General features: G+C 37.8%; 1 pseudogene; it reads left to right on the top strand.

Moving 5' to 3' along the window:
- On the top strand, positions 1,509–15,779 carry LOC109835188 (annotated as a pseudogene).

Below are 23,198 nucleotides of genomic sequence, written 5' to 3' on the forward strand. Positions count from 1 at the left end.
AAAATTTCAATTTAGTATAAATGAGTAACTTTCTCCATCAGATTTATGATAATAATATGATGCTGGGCTGCTGCTCGAACTCAAAAATCGGAGGAGATAATGATGACATTGGTGGTGGTTGTGCTGGACGGGGAGGAGAAATGGAGGGTAGACTTGAGGAGTCGGAGGAAGGAGGAGTCGGTCGGTGGGAAGGATCGGGTCGGAAGAACGGATCGGTCGGCGAGATCGGATCGGAACAACGGAGGTGATCGAATCGAACAGGAGTGAGCTGAGAGATTGAGAGAGAGGATTAGGGTTAGGGTTAGGGTTTTTTCTTTTTTTCTTTCGTTTAAGTCAGGTGAGGATCGAATCAAACGAGAGATTTGAGAAATAAGGATGTGTTTTTTAATCGAATTGTTTGGGTTGGATTTTAATAACCAAACCCGTAACCCGAATGAATCGGCTTTCAGCGAATCCGAACCGTGTCCGAGCTCATTTGACCGTGTCCGAGCGTAATTTGACCGTTGACCCGTGTTGGACACGTATTGATCGTGTCCGACATGTGTCGTGCACGTGTTGTGACGAATCCGTGCCCAATTCGAGTCGGACACGGATTCATGGCCTCCGGGGGTGAATCCGTGCTTCAGAGCTGATGAGTTTATAAGTCCGGGTAGAAAGAGAAACATGGCAAAAGTCCGATACAAGTCTCTTTTCTATGGACCAACACCAACTGTAACGATGTAAAGCAAGTTATAGTGAAAAGTAATAAAGTTAAAAACTCTCTAATGAACATTCAATTATGANAACACCCCCCCCCCCCCCACCCAAAAAAAAAGTATTTTTTTTTTAAATGTTGGATGCTTTTATGTCAAAATAAGAAAACATGGTGATGTTGAAACATTGGCTTGAATCTGCTCTAAGATAGAATCACAATAGACAATGATGGGTTTGAATTAGGTAAACTTTGCTCGCAAATAACCTCGGTTCCTTATAGGTTGCAAAATCTGAATGCAAATGAAATTAAACTCAACATTTTATGTATACATGGTAATATCTGATAGGTAGTTAGGTTAGTAAGTTGACCTATCAACAACCACCAAACATATCTTCACTCGTTTTACACAAACTCTACTGTGTAGTTTTCCAAATGAAAATGCATTTTAAAGCAAAATCAGACAAAAAGAATAATGGTTTTTGTGAGGAAAACCCACCCCAATAGAACTTTTCCTTTGTCTTAAAGACAAAGGTCCCTCCTTATGCTACTAAACTTGGCTTACAATACCTTTCAAGCATGCACAAAGAGATATCCTTTTCTCTATGATCAATACTTCTTCCTCGATATTGCTCTCAAATGTCACGGTCCATATCCGCTTCCAAGCATCAGTATGAAACCCTTGCAAATTCAACCACATTGGAAGCCACCAACACTAACAAACTGACGTATGAATGTCATATATATAAGAATAAGAATGTAAAGCTTATCCTCTCATCTCACAAATATTCATTTCTAAGAAATAAAGGCTAAAAAGATGGTCTCATCTGTGTGTTCTTATCTCTTGTTTGCCTCTTTCTGTGCAACGCTTCACTTCTTTACTGCTGAACTGCAACTAAAAAGTACCAGTTTGATGTGAGTAGCCTAATGGATGTCTGTGATCAAACTATATTCTTTGTGCTGATCAATTCTTGATTCCTCATCTTTTTCATTTTTTTTCTGAAACTGATCAGGTTGTAGTGAAGAATGTACGTAGACTGTGCCATCCCAAACCAATCGTCACAGTTAACGGTAGGTTCCCTGGGCCAACCATTTATGCCCGAGAAGGGGATCGAATCATCATCAATGTTACAAACCATGCACAATATTCCGTGTCCATACGTTGGTATATAAAACACAACAGTCAAATTATGTCGATCAATATGTACTCCTCTAAGTGCAAATGATTAATTGTTCTCCTGTACAAAAATAGGCATGGGTTGAAGCAATTTCGCAATGGATGGGCCGATGGTCCAGCCTACATAACACAGTGCCCAATCCAGAGTGGCACTGTTGGAAATATTAGCTGTTTATAGACAATAACGAAAATCAGTTTAAGCAATTTAATAATTAACAGATAATCATTATTATAACACAGATATAAGAAATATATATCAAATGAAAAAGAAACAGAGTTAGAAATACGGCCTGATGATCGAAGCGTGCAAAGCACTGTCCCAAGAAACTAATTGCCCCCTCTGGTACAGGGCTACGCGGCAATAGATCTCGGAGATACGACGACCCTCGGTCAGGCGACCTCCTTCTCGTCGGCACGAGCTTCAAGAAGGTTTTGCGAATTCTTCTAGACTTTCAGGGAACCAGCGTAAACAGAGAACTATTTTGAAAAGAGAAGGAGAGAAGAGATCTGCTGATTTTTCACTGTATTAAACTATTCGGGTTTTGGTCCTTTTATAGGGTTAAACAGCCGTTATACAAAAACCCGTAGTTAATACGTTTTAATCACGTTAATAAAACTTAGCCGTTATTAAAAAACGCTTCCGTTACAAAATAAATTCACAAAATATTTATCACGTTTTTAATCACACTAATAAATTTTTACCGTTACAAAATATTTCTGTTACAAAATATTTATCACATGTTAATTGTTAAAAAATAAAAATTATATTTTAATTATTCAAAAATAAAAATGTAGCAGATTAAGGGCCCCTCAGTCCGAAGCTGCATTCGTGTCCGCAGGTCGTGTGCGCGCGCCACCCGACCCGACCCGAACCCGAGCCCGAGCCCGGCCCGGCCGGCGCGCGCGTGTATGGTGTGGAGCATAACCTTTATTTTCTTCTAGGCATAGGAGAGAAAGGAAAGGCTTATAAAGAGCCTATCTTCCCATCTCTTTTTCAATATGGGACTAAAGTTTTCCTCTTTTCCTCTACAAACCCAAGTTTTAAGTTACAACTCCAACAATCCCCCACATAACTTAAAACTTAAAATAATTCAGAAATAAAAGTAATATAAAAACAAATAAATAAGATTGCTGGTTCCCTTATACTATGTAATAGGTGGAGGTACCTTTCGGTTTGAACCTTCACTTAGTGACAGTTGTATAGATCCGTGAGAGCTTGGTGGACTTCGCCTTGAACCAGTCTCATTTATCGGATTTCTACAGAAAGCACACATAGTATAGTTTTGAAGAATTCTAAACGGGTTGCGCTATTATCGGCCTTGCGCAGGTATCTTTCATGTGTGTTACTAGGGAGCAGCCCTGATCCCATAGTCGCGGCCTCACAACTACACACATATAGGTGAATCCTAATAAGGATGCGAGCAAGTAAGCATCCTGCCTCATGGGTCTTGGATTCATTAAGAGTTAGACTCAACCTTTCACTTGCTTTTTATGAGCACTGATCACCCTAGGGATGGGAGCAAATAAATTCAGTGCTCCTCACAATTAATCACTCATTCAGTTTGTTTCTACCCATTGAACCTCTGCGAGGTGGGGTTGCCACTGCAGTGATTTTTCTTATGGGCTTAACCCCATCCCCCTCGATGATTCTAGGACCACTGCCCTAGATAAGCCTTTAGTTAAGTGATCTGTAAGATTTTTCTCTGATCTTACAAAATCTAAGGCTATTATATGGTTTTTCATCTTATATCTCAAGGATTTATGTCGCACTTTCAAGTGTCGATTCATCTTCACATTTGCATTCTCTTGATGGCATTTGTCAATCGCTGACCTGCAATCACAATGAATAGAAATGGCTGGTAATGGTTTTTGCATTAGTGGAATTTCAGTTAGTAAATCTTTCAACCATTCAGCTTCTATACTAGTAGTATCAAGAGCTATCATTTCTGATTCCATTGTACTTCTAGCCATTACAGTTTGTTTAGTAGATTTCCAGGACACAGCTCCTCCTCCTAAAAGGAACACAAATCCTGTGGTGGATTTTACATCTACTGAGTCACTAATCCAATTTGCATCTGAATAACCTTCTAGTACAGATGGATAACCTTTATAGTGTAAACCATAATTCATAGTTCCTTTTAGGTATCTCAAAACTCTTTCTAGAGCATCCCAGTGACTCTTATCAGGATTTGATGTATATCTACTAAGTCTATTTACTGCATAAGCAATGTCAGGTCTGGTGTAGTTTGTTAGGAATCCTAGTGATCCAATTATTTGTGCATATTCTCTTTGTAATTGAGGATGACCTGTATTTTTCTTTAGATGTACATTAGGATCATATGGAGTGGAAACAGGTTGACAGTTTGGATCATAAAAATTCTTAAGGATTTTCTCTATGTAGTGTGATTGTGATAGCACATATCCATTCTCATTTTTCATGATTTTAGTATTAAGAATTAGGTCAGCTTGACCTAAATCTTTCATGTCAAAATTTTGTGATAAAAAGTGTTTGATATCATTTATGATTTGTATGTCAGAACCAAAAATAAGAATGTCATCAACATATAGGCATAATATCACAATTTTGTTGTTTTTATCTATTTTATGATATACACACTCATCTGTTTGATTAATTACAAATCCATAAGATAGTATAATTTCATCAAATTTCATATGCCATTGTTTTGGGGCTTGTTTGAGACCATATAGTGATCTAATAAGCTTGCATACTTTCTTTTCTTGTCCAGAAGCTATAAATCCCTCAGGTTGATCCATATAAATTTCTTCATCTAAGTCTCCATTTAAAAATGCAGTTTTAACATCCATTTGATGTATTATTAATTTGTGAATGGATGCTAGAGCTATGAGGACTCTAATGGTAGTAATCCTAGCTACTGGAGAATAGACATCAAAATAATCAATACCAGACTTTTGGGTATATCCTTTAGCTACTAATCTGGCTTTATATTTATCTATTGTTCCATCAGGTCTAAGTTTCTTCTTAAACACCCATTTACATCCTATGGTTTTACATCCTGAAGGAAGATCAGTTAGTTCCCAAGTATGATTTTGAACTATAGATTGTATCTCATTATTTATAGCTTCCTTCCAAAATGGAGCATCTACTGATTTCATTGCATCTTCAAATGTAACTGGAGAATCTTCTACAAGTAATGCATAGAAATCTTCATGGACCTTTTCTATTCTAGTTCTTTTACTTCTCCTAGGCTCCTCTGGACTTTCTAGTGGTCTAATTTGTTTAGAACTAGTTTCACCTTGATTAGAACTAGGATCTGAATTATTAGAGCTAGGGCCTGTGTTGTTTATTCTGGTCTTGTAAGGAAAAATATTTTCAAAGTAATGTGCATCCCTAGCTTCAATTATGGTGTTGTTGGCTATCTCATTAATGTCAGAGTTGATTATTAAAAATCTATTTGCATTACTATCAGAAGCATAGCCAATAAAAATTCCATCTACAGTTTTAGGGCCAATCTTCTTTCTTTTATTCTCAGGTATTTTGACTTTTGCTAAGCACCCCCACACTTTTAGGTGATCTAAATTAGGGTTTCTATTCTTCCAAATTGTGTAAGGGGTTTTATCAGATTTCTTGAATGGAATTCTATTTAGTATATGACATGCAGTCATGAGAGCTTCTCCCCATAAATTTTCTGGCACACCAGAATTAATTAACATTGAGTTTACCATGTCCATTAGTGTTCTATTCTTTCTCTCAGCTACTCCATTAGATTGAGGTGTATATGGAGCTGTTATTTCATGAATAATTCCATTCTCTTCACAGAATTGTTTTAATTCATTAGAAGTGTACTCACCACCTCTATCTGATCTTAGTATTTTAATTTTCCTATCCAACTGATTCTCAACTTCTGCTTTGTATATTTTGAATTTGTTTATGACTTCATCTTTAGTCTTAATTAAGTAGAGGTAACAATATTTAGAGCAATCGTCTATAAAAGTTACAAAATATTTGTTACCCCCTCTAGTTGTTCTTCCTGAATCACAAACATCACTATGGATGAGTTCTAATATCTCAGAATCTCTATCAATAGTTTTAAATGGTTTCTTAGGAAGTTTGGCTTCTACACATATTTCACATTTTTCATCATCTTTTATATTAAGCTTTGGAATTATATTGAGATGCATCAATCTTTTAATTGAATTATAATTCACATGTCCTAATCTTTGATGCCAAGTGATGGAAGGTTCAATATTCAAAGCTATTGGAGATGCAAGAGTAGAATTCTTAACATTCAATTTAAAAAGACCATCACATAAGAAACCTTTTCCAATGAAGTTCAAACCCTTAGTTATTACAACTTTATTTGATTCAAAAACAAGCTTATAGCCTTGTTGCACTAACAAAGATCCACTAATTAAGTTTCTCCTAATGTCTGGTACATGATGGACATCCTGCAGGATCAAAGTCTTATCAGAAGTCAGCTTTAGGTTGATCCGACCTATTCCGGATACAGGAGCCACATTATTATTTCCCATTGTCACAGTTCCTCTACTTGAGACCTGATAGGTGGAAAACAAAGATTGATTAGAGCAAACGTGAATATTAGCTCCAGTGTCAATCCACCAATCATTTGCTTGAAAGGTCATGTTTACTTCAGGAGTGAAGAGAACAGACCTGAAAGCAGCCTCAGCTGGACTTGAAGTCACCATGTTTACTTGTGACTTATTAGGTGGAGGTCCTCCCTTCCTAGGCTTGGGTGGTTCAGTTTTCTTGAAAAAGCAGTCCTTAGCAAGATGGTTGGTTCTTCCACAAACAAAGCAGGCTCGACGTTCAGCTCCTTCCTTCTTTTGAAAGTGAACATGGTTCTTATTTTGATGATAGGGTTTCTTCTTAAATGTTTTATTTTGATTTTGGTGGAAGGGACGTTTCTTGTGTTGAGGAAAGGGTTTGGATTCAACATTGTTTACTTTGGGTTCTTTGGGTTCAGATTTTGTCACATTTTTCTCCCTGAGTCTATGTTGCTCTTCAATTCTAATAGAATTCAATACTTGCTCTAGGGTAAGATCTCCTTGGGTATGGTTAAGGTTTTTGGCAAAATCTGACCAGGACTCGGGAAGTTTGTCTATAAGACAGGCTATCTGAAACGTTTCATCTAAGATGGATCCATTCACTTTTAATTGGTGAACTATATGTTCAAATTCATGAATTTGCTCATTCATTGGTTTAGAATCTACCATTTTAAATTTGTTAAAATCAGAAGCTTTAAATCTTTTAATTCCCATATCATCTAAACCATACTTTTTCTCTAGGGTTTCCCACAGAACTTTAGCATTAGTGATAGTATAGTATATATCATATAATCTATCAGATAAAGCTCCTAAGATTCTATGTAGACAATGATACTCTATTTCTTGAGGTGTTCTTGGGATAGGAATGGAATCTGTGGAGGAAGATGAGGAAGATTGCCTAGTAACTGGTCTAGATGAAGATGGGTTATCTGGTTCTATGGCTGTTATTAGATGTAGGGTTGTTAACCAAAATCTCATTTGGTTTTGCCAACGACGAAAATTATTCCCATCAAACTTCTCTGGTTTAGCAGACATAACTTCACTTGTAGCCATAATCTGATGATGAATGAATATTTTTGTTATTATAATGCAGCAGAAATATATAAAGCATTCATTCAACAGAATAATCATGCATTGTAACATTTCGTTTTTAAGAATTGCAGACAACATTAACATAAAAACCAGAATGTTAATCATGTTACTATTCTAAACAGCACACAATTAGTTTCTTGGATTGTTGGGAATATTAGCTGTTTAGACAATAACGAAAATCAGTTTAAACAATTTGATAATTAACAGATAATTACTATTATAACGCAGATATAAGAAATATATCAAATGAAAAGTAAATAGAGGTTAGAAATACGGCCTGATGGTCGAGGCGTGCAAGCACTGTCCCAAGAAACTAATTGCCCCCTCTCGTACAGGGCTACGCGGCAAAAGCTCCCGGAGATACAACGACCCTCGGTCAGGCGACCTCCTTCTCGTCGGCACGAGCTTCAAGAAGGCTTTGCGAATTCTTCGTAAACTTTCAGGGAACCAGCAAATTGTAACAGTAAGTATTTTGAAAGAGAAGAACAGAGAAGGTGAAGAAGAGGTTGTTGCTTTTCGCTGTGTTAAACTCTGCGGATTTTAGATCCTTTTATAGGGAAAAACAGCCGTTACTTATAAACCCCGTAATTAACACGGTTTTAATCACGTTAATAAAACTTAGCCGTTATCAAAACATTTCCGTTACATAATTAATTCGCAAAATGTTTATCACGTTTTTAATCACACTAATAAATATTTTCCGTTACAAAATATTTCGGTTACAAAATATTTATCACATGTTAATTGTTCAAAAATAAAAATTATATTTTAATTATTTAAAAATAAAAATGTAGCAGATTAAGGGCCCATTAATCCGGAGCTGCATTCGTGTCCGCAGGTCGTGTGCGCGCGCCACCCGACCCGACCCGAACCCGAGCCCGAGCCCGGCCCGGCCGGCGCGCGCGTGTGTGGTGTGGAGCATAACCTTTGTTTTCTTCTAGGCATAGGAGAGAAAGGGAAGGCTTATAAGGACCCCTTTTTTCTATCCCATTTCCTATGTGGGACTAAACTTTCCCTCTTTTCCTCTACAAAGTCAAGTTTTAAGTTATCTTTTATTATATAATTCCAACAATCCCCCACATAACTTAAAACTTAAAATAGTTCAGAAATAACAATAAAAGAAATAAATACGATTGCTGGTTCCCTTATACTATGTAATAGGTGGAGGTACCTTTCGGTTTGAACCTTCACTTAGTGACAGTTGTATAGATCCGTGAGAGCTTGGTGGACTTCGCCTTGAACCAGTCTCATTTATCGGATTTCTACAGAAAGCACACATAGTACAGTTTTGAAGAATTCTAAACGGGTTGCGCTATTATCGGCCTTGCGCAGGTATCTTTCATGTGTGTTACTAGGGAGCAGCCCTGATCCCATAGTCGCGGCCTCACAACTACACACATATAGGTGAATCCTAATAAGGATGCGAGCAAGTAAGCATCCTGCCTCATGGGTCTTGGATTCATTAAGAGTTAGACTCAACCTTTCACTTGCTTTTTATGAGCACTGATCACCCTAGGGATGGGAGCAAATAAATTCAGTGCTCCTCACAATTAATCACTCATTCAGTTTGTTTCTACCCATTGAACCTCTGCGAGGTTGGGTTGCCACTGCAGTGATTTTTCTTATGGGCTTAACCCCATCCCCCTCGATGATTCTAGGACCACTGCCCTAGATAAGCCTTTAGTTAAGTGATCTGCAAGATTTTTCTCTGATCTTACAAAATCTAAGGCTATTATATGGTTTTTCATCTTATATCTCAAGGATTTATGTCGCACTTTCAAGTGTCGATTCATCTTCACATTTGCATTCTCTTGATGGCATTTGTCAATCGCTGACCTGCAATCACAATGAATAGAAATGGCTGGTAATGGTTTTTGCATTAGTGGAATTTCAGTTAGTAAATCTTTCAACCATTCAGCTTCTATACTAGTAGTATCAAGAGCTATCATTTCTGATTCCATTGTACTTCTAGCCATTACAGTTTGTTTAGTAGATTTCCAGGACACAGCTCCTCCTCCTAAAAGGAACACAAATCCTGTGGTGGATTTTACATCTACTGAGTCACTAATCCAATTTGCATCTGAATAACCTTCTAGTACAGATGGATAACCTTTATAGTGTAAACCATAATTCATAGTTCCTTTTAGGTATCTCAAAACTCTTTCTAGAGCATCCCAGTGACTCTTATCAGGATTTGATGTATATCTACTAAGTCTATTTACTGCATAAGCAATGTCAGGTCTGGTGTAGTTTGTTAGGAATCCTAATGATCCAATTATTTGTGCATATTCTCTTTGTAATTGAGGATGACCTGTATTTTTCTTTAGATGTACATTAGGATCATATGGAGTGGAAACAGGTTGACAGTTTGGATCATAAAAATTCTTGAGGATTTTTTCTATGTAATGTGATTGTGATAGCACATATCCATTCTCATTTTTCATGATTTTAGTATTAAGAATTAGGTCAGCTTGACCTAAATCTTTCATGTCAAAATTTTGTGATAAAAAGTGTTTGATATCATTTATGATTTGTATGTCAGAACCAAAAATAAGAATGTCATCAACATATAGGCATAATATCACAATTTTGTTGTTTTTATCTATTTTATGATATACACACTCATCTGTTTGATTAATTACAAATCCATAAGATAGTATAATTTCATCAAATTTCATATGCCATTGTTTTGGGGCTTGTTTGAGACCATATAGTGATCTAATAAGCTTGCATACTTTCTTTTCTTGTCCAGAAGCTATAAATCCCTCAGGTTGATCCATATAAATTTCTTCATCTAAGTCTCCATTTAAAAATGCAGTTTTAACATCCATTTGATGTATTATTAATTTGTGAATAGATGCTAGAGCTATAAGGACTCTAATGGTAGTAATCCTAGCTACTGGAGAATAGACATCAAAATAATCAATACCAGATTTTTGGGTATATCCTTTAGCTACTAATCTGGCCTTATATTTATCTATTGTTCCATCTGGTCTGAGTTTCTTCTTAAATACCCATTTACATCCTATAGTTTTACAACCTGAAGGAAGGTCAGTTAGTTCCCAAGTATGATTTTGAACTATAGATTGTATCTCATTATTTATAGCTTCCTTCCAAAATGGAGCATCTACTGATTTCATTGCATCTTCAAATGTAACTGGAGAATCTTCTACAAGTAATGCATAGAAATCTTCATGGACCTTTTCTATTCTAGTTCTTTTACTTCTCCTAGGCTCCTCTGGACTTTCTAGAGGTCTAATTTGTTTAGAACTAGTTTCACCTTGATTAGAACTAGGATCTGAATTACTAGAGCTAGGGCCTGTGTTGTTTACTCTGGTCTTGTAAGGAAAAATATTTTCAAAGTAATGTACATCCCTAGCTTCAAATATGGTGTTGTTGGCTATCTCATTAATGTCAGAGTTGATTATTAAAAATCTATTTGCATTACTATCAGAAGCATAGCCAATAAAAATTCCATCTACAGTTTTAGGGCCAATCTTCTTTCTTTTATTCTCAGGTATTTTGACTTTTGCTAAGCACCCCCACACTTTTAGGTGATCTAAATTAGGGTTTCTATTCTTCCAAATTGTGTAAGGGGTTTTATCAGATTTCTTGAATGGAATTCTATTTAGTATATGACATGCAGTCATGAGAGCTTCTCCCCATAAATTTTCTGGCACACCAGAATTAATTAACATTAAGTTTTCCATGTCCATTAGTGTTCTATTCTTTCTCTCAGCTACTCCATTAGATTGAGGTGTATATGGAGCAGTTATTTCATGAATAATTCCATTCTCTTCACAGAATTGTTTTAATTCATTAGAAGTGTACTCACCACCTCTATCTGATCTTAGTATTTTAATTTTCCTATCCAACTGATTCTCAACTTCTGCTTTGTATATTTTGAATTTGTTTATGACTTCATCTTTAGTCTTAATTAAGTAGAGGTAACAATATTTAGAGCAATCGTCTATAAAAGTTACAAAATATTTGTTACCCCCTCTAGTTGTTCTTCCTGAATCACAAACATCACTATGGATGAGTTCTAATATCTCAGAATCTCTATCAATAGTTTTAAATGGTTTCTTAGGAAGTTTGGCTTCTACACATATTTCACATTTTTCATCATCTTTTATATTAAGCTTTGGAATTATATTGAGATGCATCAATCTTTTAATTGAATTATAATTCACATGTCCTAATCTTTGATGCCAAGTGATGGAAGGTTCAATATTCAAAGCTATTGGAGATGCAAGAGTAGAATTCTTAACATTCAATTTAAAAAGACCATCACATAAGAAACCTTTTCCAATGAAGTTCAAACCCTTAGTTATTACAACTTTATTTGATTCAAAAACAAGCTTATAGCCTTGTTGCACTAACAAAGATCCACTAATTAAGTTTCTCCTAATGTCTGGTACATGATGGACATCCTGCAGGATCAAAGTCTTATCAGAAGTCAGCTTTAGGTTGATCCGACCTATTCCGGATACAGGAGCCACATTATTATTTCCCATTGTCACAGTTCCTCTACTTGAGACCTGATAGGTGGAAAACAAAGATTGATTAGAGCAAACGTGAATATTAGCTCCAGTGTCAATCCACCAATCATTTGCTTGAAAGGTCATGTTTACTTCAGGAGTGAAGAGAACAGACCTGAAAGCAGCCTCAGCTGGACTGGAAGTCACCATGTTTACTTGTGACTTATTAGGTGGAGGTCCTCCCTTCCTAGGCTTGGGTGGTTCAGTTTTCTTGAAAAAGCAGTCCTTAGCAAGATGGTTGGTTCTTCCACAAACGAAGCAGGCTCGACGTTCAGCTCCTTCCTTCTTTTGAAAGTGGATAGGGTTCTTATTTTGATGAAAGGATTTCTTCTTAAATGTTTTATTTTGATTTTGGTGGAAGGGACGTTTCTTGTGTTGGGGAAAGGGTTTGGATTCAACATTGTTTACTTTGGGTTCTTTGGGTTCAGATTTTGTCACATTTTTCTCCCTGAGTCTATGTTGCTCTTCAATTCTAATGGAATTCAACACTTGTTCTAGTGTAAGATCTCCTTGGGTATGGTTAAGGTTTTTGGCAAAATCTGACCAGGACTCGGGAAGTTTGTCTATAAGACATGCTATCTGAAATGTTTCATCTAGGATAGATCCATTCACTTTTAATTGGTGAACTATATGTTCGAATTCATGAATTTGCTCATTCATTGGTTTAGAATCTACCATTTTAAATTTGTTAAAATCAGAAGCTTTAAATCTTTTAATTCCCATATCATCTAAACCATACTTTTTCTCTAGGGTTTCCCACAGAACTTTAGCATTAGTGATAGTATAATATATATCATATAACCTATCAGATAAGGCTCCTAAGATTCTGTGTAGACAATGATATTCTATCTCTTGAGGTGTTCTCGGAATATGAATGGAATCTGAGGAGGAAGATGAGGAAGATTGCCTAGTAGTTGGTCTAGATGAAGATGGGTTGTCGGGTTCTATAGCAGTTATTAGATTTAAAGTTGTTAACCAAAATCTCATTTGGTTTTGCCAACGACGGAAATTATTCCCATCGAACTTCTCTGGCTTAGCTGACATGATTTCACTTGTTTCCATAATCTGATGATGAATGAATAGTTTTGTTATTATAATGCAACAGAAATATATAAAGCATTCACTCAACAGAATTATCATGCAGTGTAACATTTCGTTTTTAAGTATTGCAGACAACATTAACATAAACACCAGAATGCTAATCATGTTATGTTACTATTCTAAACAGCACAAATATTAGTTTCTTGGATTGTTGGAAATATTAGTTGTTTAGACAATAACGAAAATCAGTTTAAGCAATTTAATAATTAACAGATAAACACTATTATAACACAGATATAAGAAATATATATCAAATTAAAAAGAAACAGAGTTAGAAATACAGCCTGATGATCGAAGCGTGCAAAGCACTGTCCCAAGAAACTAATTGCCCCCTCTCGTACAGGGTTACGCGGCAATAGATCTCGGAGATACGACGACCCTCGGTCAGGCGACCTCCTTCTCGTCGGCACGAGCTTCAAGAAGGTTTTGCGAATTCTTCTAGACTTTCAGGGAACCAGCGTAAACAGAGAACTATTTTGAAAAGAGAAGGAGAGAAGAGATCTGCTGATTTTTCATTGTATTAAACTATTCGGGTTTTGGTCCTTTTATAGGGTTAAACAGCCGTTATACATAAACCCGTAGTTAATACGTTTTAATCACGTTAATAAAACTTAGCCGTTATTAAAAAATGCTTCCGTTACATAATAAATTCACAAAATATTTATCACGTTTTTAATCACACTAATAAATGTTTACCGTTACAAAATATTTCTGTTACAAAATATTTATCACATGTTAATTGTTAAAAAATAAAAATTATATTTTAATTATTCAAAAATAAAAATGTAGCAAATTAAGAGCCCCTCAGTCCGGAGCTGCATTCGTGTCCGCAAGTCGTGTGCGCGCGCCACCCGACCCGAACCCGGCCCGGCCGGCGCGCGCGTGTGTGGTGTGGAGCATAACCTTTGTTTTCTTCTAGGCATAGGAGAGAAAGGGAAGGCTTATAAAGAGCCTATCTTCCCATCTCTTTTCCAATGTGGGACTAAAGTTTTCCTCTTTTCCTCTACAAACCCAAGTTTTAAGTTACAACTCCAACAGGCACATCATACAACTACGATTTCACTGTAACAGGACAGAGAGGGACTTTGTGGTGGCATGCACACATATTGTGGCTTCGTGCGACTGTTTATGGTGCGATTGTGATCATGCCTAAACAAGGAGTTCTATTTCCATTCCCTCAACCCCATGGAGAAACTGTTCTCATCTTAGGTGAGAAAGAATATCATTGACGAATAAGCCAATAATACGCGGAAACTTGTATGTATATTGTTTTAGCTTGTGTTTTTCAGGAGAATGGTGGAACTCTGATGTTGAGGAATTGGTGAAGCAAGGAAATGCACTTGGGTTGCCACCTGACATGTCCGATGCTCACACGATCAATGGGAAGCCTGGGCCTCTCTTCCCTTGTTCAGATAAACGTAAGTAATCACTGCCAACTAGATTTTTATGCCTTGTTGCATGTTAAAAGAACTCAACGCTATATATGTGTGGTTATCAGACACATTCGTCACAGAAGTTGAATGGGGAAAAACTTACCTTCTGAGAATCGTCAATGCTGCACTCAATGACGAACTCTTCTTACCCATCGCCGGACATAACATGACAGTGGTGGAGATCGATGGAGTTTACTGCAAGCCATTCATTACTGATGCTATCCTTGTCACCCCTGGTCAGACGATGAATGTTCTTGTCACGGCTAACCAAGCCCCAGGCCGATACTTCATGGCTGCCAGGGATTTCAATGATGCTCCTGTTCCTGTTGACAAAAAAACTGCGACGGCCATACTCCATTACAAAGGCATACCGAATACTGTCATTCCGACATTGCCTCGACTTCCGGCACAGAACGACACTAAATTCGTCGACACATATTATGACAGTCTCCGGAGTCTGAACACACTGGAGTTCCCTGCGAATGTTCCTGAAAGCATCGACAGACATTTGTTTTACACGGTCGGGCTAGGAATGGACCCGTGCAAAACTTGCCTCAACGACTCACTGCATCGATGAACAATGTGACCTTTGTGATGCCGAAGATTGGACTGCTTCAAGCTCATTATTTTGATATTAACGGGGTTTTCAAACTAGATTTTCCAGACAAACCACCAAAGCCCTTCAACTACACTCGGTGCACCACTGACAACCAATCTGGGCACTTCACTAGGGACGAGACTTAGCAAGTTGGCATTCAACTCGAGTGTCGAGTTGGTGCTTCAAGATACAAATCTCCTGACAGTCAAGTCGCATCCCTTCCACCTCCATGGATTCAATTTCTTCGTTGTGGGGAGGGGAGTAGGAAACTTTGATCCTGCGAAAGATCAAGCAAAGTTTAACTTGGTTGACCCACCAGAGAGGAACACTGTCGGAGTTCCTCCAGGGGATTGGACCGTGATCAGGTTTCGAGCTGACAATCCAGGTGAAATGTTCACTTATGTAATAACGCAGCAACTACTACTGCTTGTCGCATTGCTAAATATTTTGATGATTTTAGGTGTTTGGTTCATGCATTGTCATCTGGAGCTGCACACAATGTGGGACAATGTGGGGACTGAAGATGGCGTTCGTGGTCGAGAATGGGAAAGGGCCGGAAGAGTCCATATTACCTCCTCCGGAAGATCTTCCACCATGCTAGTTGCAGAATCGAGGTTCACTGTTGAGGATCTGCGTTGTCGTTTGGCTCAGAAACCTGCTCAACCAGTCCTGTTCTTCCTTCACAGTGCACCACCAAGGACCAAAAGGAGAGCTCGCCGATCTCCTTCAACCCGTCACTCACAAAGAGAATCGCAGAAAAGGGGGTGAGAGCACAAAGCTCACAGGAGCACAAAACTCACAGAAGGGGGGAGATCGCACACAGCAGAGGAGAGCTCAAGCTCAGATCTTCACCTCACTATCTCTTCTTCTTCTTCATCCCTCTACCGAGCTACTACCAACCCATTACCCATATATAGGGAAGGGGGCAGCCGACACGGGAGAGGAGCTAGGGAAGAAAACGAAGGAGGGAGCCGACCTACGGATGGGAGCAAGCGGCGGCCATCAGATCACGAAGACTTAGGAGGAGGTGAGAACCATCGGGTAGGTGAAGAAAATAGAGGGGCTAGGGCACAAGTGGGGGAGCTGGGCATTTAGAGTAACGGGCCAACTTATTGTGCCAACAAAACAACCAACAATCTCCACCTTTGGCCCAAGGTAGTGCACATAGAAAAAACACGGAACTGCAGGACTCATCATCGCCAAATTATTACCTGTATAATCACAAAGAAGATACAAGCAATGGAAGAGAATACACTAAGTAAACTCAGATCACAAAGATCGGGGTAAAATCACCAAGCATACCAAGTCCACAAAGGACCGAACTCTACCAAACGGTCATCGAGTTCAAAGGGGAAAAAATCACAAAGCTACTAACAAGCACAAAGCAAGTTAATAGGCCACAAAGGCAACACACAAAGCAAAGGAAAATTACCCAAAATCAAAATTCAAGATTCTTTGACACGATATAAATTTTTCAGCAGGCAAACACTTAGTACCCATGTCAGCAGGATTAAATTCTGAGGGAATTTTCTCTAACTTGACAATACCCTTTTCAACTATATCCCGAATGTAATGAAATCTAACATCAATATGTTTAGTTCTATCATGAAAAACAGGATTTTTGCAAAGTTGAATAGCAGATTGACTATCAGAAAATACAACCACATTTTTATCAAGAAAACCAATTTCAGATATGAGGCCCCTAAGCCAGATAGCTTCTTTGAAAGCTTCAGTGGCAGCAACATACTCAGATTCAGTAGTAGATAAAGCAACAATGGGTTGTAATTGGGATTTCCAACTTATGCAAGAGCCACACAAAGTAAACACATAGGAAGTGGTAGATTTTCTATTATCCCTATTATTTGCATAATTGGAATCTACATAGCCAGCAAGTTTGACACCTTCAGAACACTTAGAAAAGGTTAATCCTACATCCACAGAGGATTTCAAATATCTTAAAAGCCATTTCAAGGCATTCTAATGAGGCATACCAGGGTTTGACATATATCTACTCAAGCAACTAACCGCATATGCAATGTCAGGCCTAGTACTAACCATGAGATACATGACAGATCATATAGCATTTGAATATGGCACCTTCTTCATATCATTTATTTCAGTTTCAGTATTGGGAGATTGATCCTTACTTAACACAAAATGAGAAGCAAGAGGCACATTCACAGATTTGGCATTAGACATAGCAAATTTACTCAAAATTTTTTCAGCATATGAACTTTGGTTTAAAACTAGAGTAGATTTGTTTTTGTCCCTAATAATATTCATGCCTAGGATTCTTTTAGCATCACGTAAGTCTTTCATATCAAAATTTTCACAAAGACATTTTTGAACATGCTCAATAGACTTCAAACAAGGACTAACAATCAACATGTCACCCACATAAATTACAAGAAATACAGGCACATAGTCTATATTCTTATAATATAGGCAATGATCAGCAGAACTCCTTTTGAACTTTAAAGATTGCATGCATTGATCAAATCTAATATTCCATTGCCTAGGTGATTGTTTTAAACCATACAAAGCCTTTTTTTAACAAACACACATGATCAGGCAATTTAGGGTCCACAAAGCCCTCAGGTTAGTGCATATAAATATTTTTATCAAGATCAACATGCAAGAAAGCAGTAGTTACATCCATTTATTTTAATTCCCAATTAAAATGAGCAACTAAAGCAAGCATAATTCTAACAGTAGTGAATTTGACAACAGGAGCAAAAATTTTAGCATAATCAATTCCCTCCTTTTGAGTAAATCCCTTAGCTACTAACCTAGCCTTAAACCTAACACTTTCAGATTCTTGTTTCACCTTAAACAGCCACTTACAGTCCACTACAGAACAACTAGCAGGTTTAGGAACAAGTTTCCATGTTTGGTTAATTTTTAGGGATTCCATCTCACTCTTCATAGCACTAATCCATTCTTCAGAATATTTTGACCTTAATGCTTCTTTATAAGTCTTAGGTTCATTGCACTCAAGGGATTCAAACACATTAAAGGCAAACTCAGACATATTACAATCAATCAAATTGCAATCTCTATATCTTTCAGGTTTCCTAATGGTTCTTTTATTTCTATCCCTAGTGAGTTGATAATCATTCAAATCATGCATGTTATCTATTTCCTGCATATCATGCTCCACCTCATTTGGAATAATCTCATCTTGATTTTCAATAATTATATCATTCAATTTTTCTTCAGGAAATGATTTGGGTTGATTAATAATAGTGTTTTGCTCCACCTCATTTGGAGCATCATTTTTAGGAATAGGAACATGTAAAGGTAAACAAGGAAATTCATTTTCATTAAAGACAATGTCTCTGCTTATCACTACCTTAAACCCCGGTTCACTCTTATTCCAAAGCCTATAACCTTTTACCCCTTCAGGATATCCTAAGAAAACACATTTCTTAGATCTAGGTTCTAACTTATCAATCTTTTGATGCACATAGCCAGCACTCCCGAAAATTCTCAAATTATTTAAATCAAGAGGTTTGCCCGTGAACACAAATTCAGGGCATTTCCCTCCTAAGGGAACAGAAGGAGACCTATTAATCAAATAGGCTGCAGTACAAACAGCTTCTCCCCAGAACTTCTTGGAGAGCCCAGATGTGGCCAACATAGCCCTCACCCTCTCTAAGAGAGTTCTATTCATCCTTTCAGCAACCCCATTCTGCTGGGGTGTATAGGGAACAGATTTATGCCTTTTAATACCCCAAGTAGTACACAAATCATTCAATTGTTTGTTACAAAACTCAAGACCATTGTCTGTCCTAAGAGTTTTAATTTTCTTTCCCGTTTGGTTTTCAATCATAATTTTCTAGTTTTTAAATTTATCAAAAACTTCAGATTTTTGTTTCATGAGTAAAACCCAAACTTTCCTAGAATAATCATCAATTATGGAAAGAAAATATTGGTTCCCTCCATGTGTAGGCACACTAGAGGGACCCCACATATCAGCATGCAAATATTCAAGAATACTAGTGCACTTAGACTGATTAGGAAAAGAAGAAGTAGGAAAAGTAACCCTATGTTGTTTTCCTAGCACACAAGATTCACAGAAAGGGATGGGGGATATTTTATCACTACCAAAGTGACCTCCTTTATGCAAAATTTCTAATCCTTTATTACTCATGTGACCTAATCTATTATGCCATAAAACAGATTTATCACCTATCACAGAGTTAACAGAATCAAGCACAGGTTCAGCATGACAAATATACAAATTGTTTTGTTTTTCAGCAGTAAAAACAACAAGAGACCCTTTTTGAATTTTCATAACCCCTTTACCCCATTTTCCCTCCAAACCATCATTTTCTAGAGATGCACAAGAAATCAAGTTATAACGTAAATCAGGAACATGCCTAACATCCTTCAAAGTAAACACAGAACCAGAGGAAAACCTAAGGCATACATCACCAGTTCCTAAAACATTGCATTTCTTTTCATTTGCCATTGACACAAAGCCATTCTCTATTTTCTTGTAGTTTGAAAACAAGGTTTTAAAAGGAGTCATATGAAAAGTACAACCAGAGTCTACTAACCAATCTGATTTACACAAAGGATCAGATAACACAGAGTTCAAATATGCATAATCACACAGATTATTAATCATGAAAATCTCACCCATTTTTCCCTCACAGACAGCCATATTAGCATGTTCATTTTGCTGATTTTTCTTAGGCTTAGGACAATCTTTAATAAAGTGACCAGTTTCATGACAATTATAGCATTTTTTAGCTTTAAACCTGGACTTACATCTACCTCTTCCATTTTCAAATTTTTTCTTACTTGATTCCCCATTACTAGCATTCTTTTGGTAATTAAACCTATTCTGAGGCCTACCCCTCACATGCATAACCTCACCAGAATTTTTATTTCCCCCAGAATGTTTTAAATCTAATTCCTTACTCTTAAGACCATTGACCACAACATCAAGGGTAACCTCATCTCTACCATATTTAATAGCAGATTTCACATCACTATATGAGTCAGGAATAGCATTTAGAAGGGCAATAGGAGTATAATCATCTATATGTTTATCACCAGTTAACTTAATATCTGAAATAAGTTTTGTGAAAACATCTAGGTTCTCCTCAATGTCCTTAGACATATCCAATCTAAATTTGAAAATTTTTTCAAGCAAAAACATTTTACTGGGCAAAGAGGTTTCAGTATAGAGTTCTTCAAGTTTATCCCAAAGAGTTTTAGCACAGTCCAAAATTCCAACTTTTCTAATCACAGAGTCAGATAAGTTCAAATAAATTATGGAACAAGCATTTTCGTTCATTTCCGCTCGTTTATTTTCAGTGTCAGAGGTTAAATAAGTCTGACCAACAGCCCTAACGGACTTCTATTGAATTAAGATGCATTTTATTTTTTGTTTCCAAATGCTAAAATCAGATTTTCCGTTGAACGGAGCCATACCATATTGAATCATACTATATTGATTAGCAGCGGACATTTTTCACACAGAAAAACAAATAGCAAAAAATAGCACGATTTTGGTAATTATCCGGCTCGAAACGTGTGAAGCAACTAGCACGAACAAATGAGAAGAACGATGAGCACAAAGTTCTTGTTTCAATCTCTTTGATCTTTCACACGAGCACTCCCAAAAAACAGTATTTTAATTTCCCAAAAAAATTAACAGACCCAAAATTTTTCCCAAAGATTTACTGTAATTTTTCAACAAAGCCAGAGATTAATCAGATTGAATGCACAGGAACTTAACTGTAATTATTCAAACAGATTGAATGCAGAGGAACAGCAAAAATGGCGATGCAGACAAGATCAAGCTAATAACTACAGAAACAGATTTCCGTCACCTCACCTGAGCGAAACCCTAGGGGAGGGTTTCGACCTTACCCTTGCGGCTGTCCGGCGGCGGCGACTGGCGGCGGCGACTGGCGGTTTTGAGCGACGACGAGTCACCGCGGCGGCGACCGGCGGTTTTGAGCGACGACGAGTCACCGAAGTCTCTGATACCACTGTTGAGTATCTGCGTTGTCGTTTGGCTCAGAAACCTGCTCAACCAGTCATGTTCTTCCTTCACAGTGCACCACCAAGGACCAAAAGGAGAGCTCGTCGATCTCCTTCAACCCGTCACTCACAAAGAGAATCGCAGAAAAGGGGGTGAGAGCACAAAGCTCACAGGAGCACAAAACTCACAGAAGGGGGGAGATCGCACACAGCAGAGGAGAGCTCAAGCTCAGATCTTCACCTCACTATCTCTTCTTCTTCTTCATCCCTCTACCGAGCTACTACCAACCCATTACCCATATATAGGGAAGGGGGCAGCCGACACGGGAGAGGAGCTAGGGAAGAAAACGAAGGAGGGAGCCGACCTACGGATGGGAGCAAGCGGCGGCCATCAGATCACGAAGACTTAGGAGGAGGTGAGAACCATCGGGTAGGTGAAGAAAATAGAGGGGCTAGGGCACAAATGGGGGAGCTGGGCATTTAGAGTAACGGGCCAACTTATTGGGCCAACAAAACAACCAACAATTGAGTAGTACGATTATGATGTTCAAAGGTGAACAAAGTCATCGTACTGTCAACTTCATTTGTTTTGAGATTGGGTTGAGGTTCTGTTGTAGAGACCGCCTCTGGTTTGAATAAGATGTTGCACTCACAGTGATTTTGCAATTCCACCTCTCTTTTATCAATCACTGATTTGAGTAACGAAGTGAGAAATTTATTTGTATTTCATCATGTATGTATTTTTCTTTCTTCCTAAGTGCCCATTAACAATGGCTATGAGAGTTATGACTTCAACTGTAGAATATCACACTTCAAAAATCATTACATGGCAAAAATACCAAATTGGTATATTTTGTTTACCCTTAATGACAGTTTGCTATATTTTTTTTGGGCGACATATTGGTATATTATTTTTTCTCCGGCGACAAATGAGCCTCAAATTTGGCCGGACCCAAATTTCCAACGAAATTTCTCACGTGACGCCTCACGTGGTGCGAACGTGGCTTCCAGCGTCATAAATCAGCTTTAAATCCCAAACTCTAACCCCTCAATCTCCTTCCTTCTCCTCCTCCACCTCTCCCTCTCCTCCCTCCTCCGCTTCTCTTGCCTCTCTGACGCCTCCCAGACCTTCAACCTCTTCAAATCCTCCCTCAATTTTCAATGTAGTGAGCTTTAGTACCTTGATTTCTAGGTTTTTTTATGGAGAAGGGGATGGTTTTGGATGAGATTGGTTGCAATTATTTGTCACTGGGAGCCACGCTGGCAGCCACGTTCGCATCATGTGAGGTGTCACGTGAATAATTTCGTCAGAAATTTGAGTCCGTCCAAATTTGAGGCCCATTTGTCGCCAGAGAACAAATAATATACCAATATGTCGCTAGAGAAATAATAATATAGTCGCCGAAAAAAAAAACCAAATTGTCACTATGGATAAAGAAAATATACTAATTTGATATTTTTGCCCATAATTACTAGAATCAACATATACATATCGGAAATAATAACCGTTTGAGTTGGTAATTATTGTATTGCAATCAAGAAATAAACATCGTCGTCGTCCAACAAAATCAAGGAGTAATCAGGAGAAATCCAATGGAAATTTCAAGCTTTTGTAGCTAGAATGAGAAACCGCAGTAAATTGACCTAAAAGATTAATGCATTTTAACTACACCACAGTAAATTTCCCCAAAAAAATTAAAAATAAATAAATAAAATAAAAATAAATGGCAACTCACATAGACTAGCGATTTCCTTTGGGGTTCCCTCTGATGGATCGCTTGGGATCTAGCGTGTTCGAGGCCGTGATCTTCTTCTTTAGGACTCCTAGCTTCAGAAGGAGATCGCTAAAATTACGGTTTAGGGTTGGTTAGAGACTATCGTACTGCATTTGCAGACGGGTTCAGTTCCTTTTGTCCCACATCGGCTGGATTGAAGGATTAAAGGCAGTTAATCTACCATCGCTAAACAGCATTCATCGCCGAGCTCAGAAGAGCGATGAAGTAGGAGGTTGGATGCTCGC

This window comes from Asparagus officinalis, chromosome 3 (assembly GCF_001876935.1).
Source record: "Asparagus officinalis chromosome 3, Aspof.V1, whole genome shotgun sequence".
NCBI classification, from domain to species: Eukaryota; Viridiplantae; Streptophyta; class Magnoliopsida; order Asparagales; family Asparagaceae; genus Asparagus; species Asparagus officinalis.